The following is a 7751-nucleotide window of genomic DNA, read 5'->3' as shown; positions in this document are numbered from 1 at the left end:
GGATTTCTTGTCAAAAAAGTTTATACAGGCCCTTTAATACAAAATATTAAGTATACGGCAATCTCAGTGTGCACAGGGTGGTCGAGAGGAACATCTGGTGTGAGTATATCTAAAGGTTAGCACCCACTGTGGACTTGGACTGTACTCATGGGTCAGATAGGTGAGTTTGTAACTCATATTAGACATCAGGAAAGCGATCCTGTTACAAGGACACTTTATGTCCACGTAGCCATCTTAGGAGTGTGCACCATTCTTCCATCTGCTGTCCCCAAAGCTGTGATCATACCCATGTGCCTTATAGATTTTCAGTTTGCATTTGGCTTGAACTATCAGATTATCTAGTTGAATGCTTTTCGTTGGTAGACATTGGGCTCTGTTTCAGTTAAATGCCCTTATGAGTTGGGCTCTGCTTCAGAGTGATACTGGGGGACAGGCAAACCAGAAAGTATGTGCGTAGGGAAAGGGGCAGCTGTGATGGACTTTTAAGAGTTGTTTGGTTTTTTAAAGACAGCAGCTAATTCAGATATTTAAGAAAACACCGACAGGCCAAACATTATTCATCTGTGAACCAGCTGTCACCTGTGTTGTCACAGAGGTTCAGCGGTAGTAATGCAACCTAGAGCAACAGAACTGCACAAGTACAATGCCGAGACACCCCTGGGTGGTGACAGGCAGTCATAACCTCACAAGCAGTGCCTGAAGCGGCCTTTCCTTCTGCGCATGTGCTTTCTCCCTTGCTTGGAGGCTAGTAAGCTGGCATAAGTTCTGTCTATACCATGGTAGCCTCCCAGGAAGCCAGCCAAGGAGAATGTACGTGAACCCCTGTCTAGAGGGTTGTGTTCTGACAGACATATTTGTCCTGTGTGTAGATTAATTTCCAAAAAATTAGGGCCTATGAACAGTGCACATAGAGCAGATGAAAGAAAAAGGCGGTGTTCATGATTTGTGTAACCCGTCACTCACAAGACCAAAGTGGGCAGGCCGTTGGCTGGAGCAGACCCTGATTCTGGAGTGCTGGCCTGGCTGTGGCTTTCCTCCTTGCAGAATTCACCTCACTTGAATGGGACCGGGCCACTGAAAGACACGCCAAGCAGTTCCATGTCCAGTCCTAATGGAAATCCCAGTGTCAGCAGGGCTAGTCCTGTTAATGCTTTTACTTCTCTCAAAACTGGTCAGTTAATAGCCCTTCTGTGAAATAAAAACTCACCATCAGTATTCATAACAAGTTGCCTGTTCACTCAAGCACAATCTCAGCCTAACCAACATAGCAGTTCCTAGGAGGCCCCTAACGAGCCTGTTCCTCCTCCTACTATCACAAACTGTTCTACGATTCAGTCTACCTTGAATGCATCCACAATGTCAGTTTCTAGTAAAATGGCAAAGCCACTCTCCCCAAGCAAGTCGTGCTCCAAGCCAGTGATGAATGGGAAGTCCCAGGTGAGCTCCAGTGTGCTAGCACCCTATAGCACAGAGTTATCTGAAGAATCTGATGAAGTCCAAGGGCCTGGCCAAGGAGAACAGTACGGGCAGGATGGCCTCTGTTCACTGTGCTGGCCATGAAGCAGAAGATGAGGAGGCCCCGCCACATGAGCTTCAAGAAACTGTCACTCTAAATGGTGCTAAGAGTACAGACAGTGACCCAAAGGAAAATGGCTTGTCATTCGAAGGTGCCAGTTGCCAAGTCCAGCCTGCTTTACACTCCAAAAATCCCTTTTCTAAAGCAGATAGTCTTCCTGGAGCAGTGAGTTTGTTGGGGAAGGCTTGGCTTTGAGCCTCATCTCTGGCCCGTTCACTCAGCCAGATTTTAGTCAGCACAGAGCTCAAAGCTATTGTTGATATGTCTTTGTTTTTTATTGTAGTTAATACCTGCTTCCTTGCCTTCTCTTCCGGAAGACAAAATCTTAGAGATTTTCAAACTTAGCAACAAAGTAAAAGGCCCAATAGATGAAACCAGGTAAAGTAAGAATAAATTCAGAGGAAGTGAACTTCACAGTATAAAATCCAACAGTGAGTGGATGTGGCAGTGTTGTAACTCTGTAAAAGTGTTACTGTGAGCATCCTGAGCCCCCAGAGTTAACTGTTAGTTAACAACAGTTAACTGTTGTTAGCCCCCAACAGTCTGCGACTGCTTGTTGTGTTCTTCTGTGCCGCCTGCTCTGGCTCGCAGTGCCCGTGCACACTTTTGCATCTGATTCCACGTGGTTTCTCATTTCATCTTTTTAGTGATGAATGAACTGAATTTAGAGAAAGAAGAGTCCCAAACTGTCATGAAACAATTATTTTGTAAGGCCCTCTCTAGAAATTTGAAAATAACTTCGCAGAGAATATAATTTGTCCCCGCATTCAATTTTTTAAAAAAAATCAATGAATTGGCGCAGCTGTAATGTGACTTGGGAGTAAGAGGAAAGGAATTGGAAGTGCAGCCGCAGTTGCCTAGTCTGGAAACTGCAGGTGAAACTACTGCAGCAGGACGAGGAGCATCAGGTGGCGGCTGCCCCACCCTCGCCGCCTGCAGGTGCCTCATGTGACCATTCAGCGTAAACACTGTGTCCACATTTGGCATCTGGGCTGTCGTGCTGTGGTGGTGAACGACATGTAGTGAGCTCCCAGCCACAACACAGTGTGACCATCTCTCAGTTACACAACTGCTGGATTCCCAGAGTGTAGTGTCTGTGAGAACTGAGGCAATAATATAACTGGGATTTTCACCCCCATGGATGTGAGGACGTGGGGTGAGGAGCCTTCCTCCGTGGTGCTGTGGCAACCTCGGATGGCCCTGAGAACAGAGTTAGGGATGTGGAACTGTTTAAGAAGAATGGAGAAGCAGAGAACACACGTTCCCACTTTACCTTAAGAAAGAACGGCTGGATGTGCTGTGATTTGCACAGTGACTTTCCCCTTGTTTCTTTCCTAATGCACTTTGGTCCCCAAATTCAATGTGCAGAGAATTATTATACATTTGCATAAATGAGGCCATGTATGAACGCCACCAAGCACGCCTTCCTTTGTGTGCAGCCCCAAGGGTCCCTCTTCTACACTCATGGCACCTAACTTCCCATGGGGACCTGGTACAGGTCATCTCCTCTCTGAGGAGTGGAGACCACAGTAGGTGTTCTATGGCTTCCTACAGGTGTCAGCTAACCTTGAGAGTGCATCAAAAACTTCCCAGCTGCCAAGGGCAGCCCGCATTACCTACAGAAGGTTTTCCCAGAGCTTCAGTGAGTCCCTGCTTTCCATAAATCGAGGTGCTGTTGGCTCTGTTGGGAAAGAGCTGCTCTGCTTCCAAGGCTCCAAGAGGAAGAAGGGAGCCAGGAGAGGCAGCAGCCCATCATCACTCAGCTCTTTTGTTTACAGTTAGTTCTTAAGAATAAGAAGTCCATCTGGAAACAGGAAAAGTCTAGAGCTGCAGAATTATTGTTGCTGACAAATAGGGTTGATATACATTTTGTTTTTATTTAATGAGAAAACTTGGTGTCCACAGATGATAGCCTGATAGTGGCTTGTACCCAGCTATAGTTAAAGTGATAAAATATTTAGTAAATGTAAGCCATGACAAAAACTATACAGCATTCGTGCTATTAGTTTGTCTTTTTACTTTGGCAGGGATGCAGTCCACCTGGAACAGAGTGAAGTCCGTCAGGGGACCTTGCTGTGGAGCTTGAGACCAGCAGTGCCACTGCTGGTTCCCATGAGACACTAAACCCCATCACAAGTCTGTGCAGTGAGTTTAAGAAGGCTTTGCTGCCACCTGACAGCAGCATCAAATCTACCAAAGAAGTCGTCTCAGAAAACAGTTCAGCCAAGCCTGATGAGTCTTTGCCCACTGTAAATAACCTCTGTAACACCAACAAGACAAGCACAGAGGATGACCCACTTCTTGAACTCTGTGACGCTGGGAACTTAACACACGACACCGGCGAAACCCCCCAAGAGGTCAAAGGGTTGTTAATGGAGAGCCTGCAGGAGTCTGGTCCAGCAGAAACAGCGGAGAAGCTGAGCTCGGCTCCCCCCGCACATTCGGAAGGTGGATGTGAGCATGAGCTCTCAATTTACCTCAGCAGAGACAAGTGTGGTTACACACAGGCCCCGTCCCAGAGCACAGGTGTATCTGCTGTCGTGCTGCCCTCTGCCCCGCCACCTAGGATCACAGGTGCCCATCCCTGAGCACAGTCTCGGGGGAAGGTGCAGTGAAGGTAAGGCCATGCAGAAAGCTCCAGATCACCCTCCAGTTAAAGAGAGAATCAGCAGCCTTAGAAAAGTTGACTGAGGACATTACCATAATTGTCAAGACCACTCCTCCAGGGAGGAACGTGTGCACAAAGGTAGGAGTAGGAGTCGGAGTTGGAGTAGGAATCGGTGTAGAAGTCGGAGCAGGAGTCAGAACAGGACTGAGGACCACTGTCACAAAAAGCAACACTCCTATGCCAGAAAGCACAGCAAGCACAAGTGCCACGTCATGGAGCACTGCGACGGGAGCCAGCACCTTCTCTGCGATGGTGAGAGAGTCAGCCCAGGCGAGCACCAAAGTCTGAGCAGGTACAGCTACCACCACTCACAAACCACGAGCAAGGCTGACCAGGACCGGAGCCATACCACCACTCAGACAGTGAGCGTGTCTGGCTCCAGGAGAAGCACTATCCTAAGAAGATGCGGTGGGACAGGTGCAGGTACCACCCCGATAGGTACACCCCCTACACAGTCAGGGAGCCCAGTATGACGCGGCCACACAAGGACTCCTCCAGGGCCAGGAAGGGCCGGGAGCCACCTGCCCGGGTGAGGGAGCGGACCCACTTCCACAGCCCACGCACAGGAGCTGCACCCTCTTTCCCTCTGCACCCCGAGCGCTATCCCCAGGAGAAGGCGGCCTTCGGCGCTGATGACAGTGGCTGTGGCCTATCGGCTTCATGAACAGGAAAGCATGAAGTCACGCAAACGCAGGTACGCGAGCGCAGAAAGTAGGGACAGTCACGTGGAGAAGAAAGCCCACAGGAGCCTGCCGAGAGACCTGGAGGAGCCTAAGGCGAAGAAGCGCAAAAAATCAAAGAAGAAAAAGAAATCTAAAGACAAACACCAAGAGCGAGACTACAGGTGAGGGCGGGCTCTACCAGCAGGTCTGAATTTCTCCTCTCTGTGGGTCCCGAGACTTCACTGTCTCTACACATTTCTAAAACGGTGCAGCTTTTAAGCTGTCTTACTTCATGTATCATAGAATGTCTCACTTTGCCCTTCTCGGTTAATGCTCTGTAACTCTCCTCAGAGGAAAGGTGAGCTCTGTAGAAGTAACCTGGGGATCTCTGACTTCCAGATCGGTTGTCAGGTGTAGTCACATTTTCCTGTTATGTTGTTTTCAAATTTAGTGACTACACAGGTTGAAGAAAGTGGGAAGGCACGGTTCTGTTATTTGCCTGCCTGCCTGGGCATCATTTATTTTCTTGGTCTTTGTCTTTGATTTTCAATATGTAACCTAAATATTTTGCATTTTTAAAATGCTAAATTGATATGTTTGTGTGTGTGTGTGTGCGCGTGAGTGTGCGTGTGTCTGTGTGTGTTGCTGGGGATGAAACCCACAGCCGTGTGCCCAGGAGGCAAGTTTTCTGCCAGTGGGCCATGCACCCAGCCCTGGCAGCTGCCTTGAAACTGACTGTTTCAAAGCAAGACCAGGGAACATGAGTAGAATCCTCGTGTGTTCTATTTTACTTCTTTTAGAATAAAAATCCCAGCAAAAGATTGTCAAAGCTATATGTAAAGAGGCAAAGGTTACTTTGGGGGAAAGGAAATCAAAGCACAAGTCTCTCCATCCTCCATGCCTGCGACACATAGCAGAATGTTCTTTTTCATCTTTCTTTCATTCTTTCCTGCTTTCAGCCACTGATTTCAGGAGATGTCCCTTAAGTCCTGCCAGCCATGTCCCAGTTAACAGCCCCAGTGCTGCGGAGGGGTGGAAGCCACAGGTGGAGTTGAAGTTGGTGAATTTATGGCCCTGGGTTTAAAAATTACTACAGCTGAAAGTAGAGAACCCACTTTTAACTAGATAAGCATTTACCTATGCCTGTACATTGAGTGTCCTCAGTAAGTGGTCACGACAGGGCCAGGTCCTGTCTGAGGTGGTGCTGGTGTTTGGGTTGCTAATTTCCAGTTGGTGCTTCTGTAGGCATCAGCTGGATCCAGATCTTCCCGTAGTGTACTCTGATGCTGACTTCCACAAACACAAAAAGAAAAAGAAAAAGGGAGGCATTCAGGGAAATCAGAAGACTCTGCGAAAGAACCAGGATTGCACTCACCAAAGTCCTCGAGCTATGAGATTGTCCACCATTTCCGGAGGCCCGAGGGCAGCTTCCTGCTCTCCAGTGGCCTAGCTGTGGAAGGCGTTGGACCTTTCCGAAAGAAAACCAAGCATTTAAGAATGGAGAGCAGGGCCGACAGGTGCCACCTGTTGGAGTATGGCCAGGGTAAGAGGAGATTCTTGGAATTGAGAAGAAAATAAAGATAAGTTTTTTTGGAAATGGTGACTCACACATGGAGATGGAACGTCAAGTGCCTTGAAAGGGCACTGGAGTAACGCAGGGCTCCGGCCTCACCCCCCCGTTGACTCCCAAGCCCTGTGTGATTCGTTTTCCCTGTGTAGTTTGGGTACTTGACGCTGCTCCCTTAGCACTGGAGGATGGTGACGTGGAACTGGAATTTATGGCGCTCCGGGTGTCTGAGTATTTGCTCACAAGGGAGAACTTGTTTGTTTTCCAAGCATTTTTGGTAGCGATGCTTTTGTACTATTTGCTTTACTCTCCTGATTCCTTAAAGCACCCAGAGTGTATCCTAACTCATAATGTGATGACATGGGCCATTAGAAATGTTAGTGGCCGCCTCTACCAGTGATGCCTTTGGGGCTCCTGGCATTGCTCACTCCAGGCTACTGGGCACCTTGGATTCTTGTGTGTAGACTGTGTCTTCTCATAATTTAGCGGCTGTTTGTGCTCTGATTGCTCTTGGACAGCCCCTCCCCCTTTCTAACTGGTTTCCTGCAGAGGATCCCTGAGAAGCTTGTTAATGAAAGTGATAGGATTCAGGGCCTGGGGCACAGGCTGGCAAGCCGCATCTCAAAGGCCAAAGCCAGCCCTGCACCTGTCTCACATCACCTGTGAGATAAGAATGGCTTTCATGTTTTCATAAATTCCAAAGAGGAGTAGTACTGTGTTTCACCTGAATAGTGTGTGAAATTCAGATGTCAGTGTCTGTAGACTGGCTGAAGCACAGCCAGTGGTCTGCGTGTGGGTGTCGCTCTCAAAAGAGGTAAGCAGTCACAGCCAAGACTACACAGCCTGCCACAGTGACCAACTGTTTGTCACTTGGCCTTTCACTGAATAGAAAGTTTTCTAGCCTCAGCCTTAGATACTGAGAGTGACTTTCATGAGTAAAGGCCACACACATCATTGCAGGGATTTTAACACATCACCCGGGTTCCCTGGGGCCTTTTGGGTCCTCAGCTTGACTAAAATGTGTTCTCTTGGGGAGGTCCAGGCAGGAGCAGGCCTGTGGCCTCTAGCCTGGGTGCAGCTGTCATGGGTGTGAAGAAAAGCAGGCCCAAGAAAGGCTGTGACCATCACAGGAGGTACAGGCAGACACTGCCACTGCCAGGACTGGAGGGAAGCAATGTGACATTTGCTCTTCACATTAAGAAATTGTGTGCATTTTCAGAGCCGTTTCACATTAACATTTCAGCGATTTGCTGAAGGGGATTGGTCTTTCACACTGCC

At 48.4% G+C, this 7751-nt stretch overlaps 1 pseudogene; it reads left to right on the top strand.

The window, feature by feature from the left end:
- The window catches only part of LOC102015385, a 34938-nt pseudogene that overhangs the window by 25465 nt on the left and 1722 nt on the right, over positions 1-7751 (top strand).

This window comes from Chinchilla lanigera, unplaced genomic scaffold, assembly GCF_000276665.1.
Source record: "Chinchilla lanigera isolate Chin_1 unplaced genomic scaffold, ChiLan1.0 scaffold00059, whole genome shotgun sequence".
NCBI lineage: Eukaryota > Metazoa > Chordata > Mammalia > Rodentia > Chinchillidae > Chinchilla > Chinchilla lanigera.
This window is presented reverse-complemented; position numbering and strand designations above follow the sequence as displayed.